The sequence below is a fragment of the Octodon degus genome, unplaced genomic scaffold (genome assembly GCF_000260255.1).
Source record: "Octodon degus isolate 3935 unplaced genomic scaffold, OctDeg1.0 scaffold00145, whole genome shotgun sequence".
In the NCBI taxonomy this organism is placed as follows: domain Eukaryota; kingdom Metazoa; phylum Chordata; class Mammalia; order Rodentia; family Octodontidae; genus Octodon; species Octodon degus.
The window spans coordinates 6,460,774-6,461,668 of NW_004524721.1; the positions used below are offsets into that span (position 1 = coordinate 6,460,774).

An 895-nucleotide genomic window follows, 5' to 3' on the forward strand; every position below is an offset into this window, starting at 1 on the left:
TTTTTTTAGTGGAACCAGGGATTGAATTCAGACCCTTACGCTTGCCAGGCAAGCACTTATTCTACTAAGCCATCTCCCTGGCCCCTGATATTTTATTTTAAAGAGACTAAAAAATAAGAATAAAACATTAAAAATGATTCAGAATTTCAAAACACGATGATAGGGGCCAGTGAGATAGCTCAGCAGACGAAGCACCTGCTTAAGCAAGCACAGGGACCAGGGTTTGATCCCTGGTACCGCGTGCCGCACTAGCCCTGCCCCCGGGATGTGCTGAGCCAGCAACTGAATCCCAGCATGGTAGCTCAAGCCTGTAATCCCAGCACTAGGGAAGCTGAAAACAGGAGGATCACTATGAGTCCGAGCTGCGTAGTGAGACCCTGTACCAAATACATAAAAAACAAAACAAAGCAAAACAACACGTGATGATAGAAAATCAACAGTAGTTGTTATGCTGCATATTGTTATCTTCAAAGTGCTTATTTTGTGCTCACACTGGTAGCACATATACTAAAATTGGAATGATACAGAGACGATCAGCATGGCCCTGTGCAAGGATGAAATGCAAATTTGTGAACAGTGTTCCATGTTTTTTTTCAAAGGTCTTCTATCTAGAATATATGAAGAACTAAAAAAAATCAGGCCTCCAAAATTCAAAGACCCCATTCAAAAATGGACATCTGAAGTGAATACATACTTCTCAGATGAAGAAATATAAATGGCAAATAAATACATGAAAAAATGTTCCACATCACTGGTCATTTGAGAAATGCAAATTAAAATGACACTGAGATACCATCTCACCCCAGAAAGAATGGCTATCATAAAGAAATCTACTAGTAACAAATTCTGGAGAGGCTGTGGGGGAAAAAGGAACCCTTCCTTCTCCACTGTTGTT

General features: G+C 40.3%; 1 non-coding gene across 1 annotated transcript; it reads left to right on the forward strand.

Moving 5' to 3' along the window:
- Positions 1-483: 483 nt before the first annotated feature.
- On the forward strand, positions 484-591 carry LOC111812832. The gene has a single exon (XR_002818222.1). It is a non-coding gene; the product is annotated as a U6 spliceosomal RNA (small nuclear RNA).
- Positions 592-895: the final 304 nt, after the last annotated feature.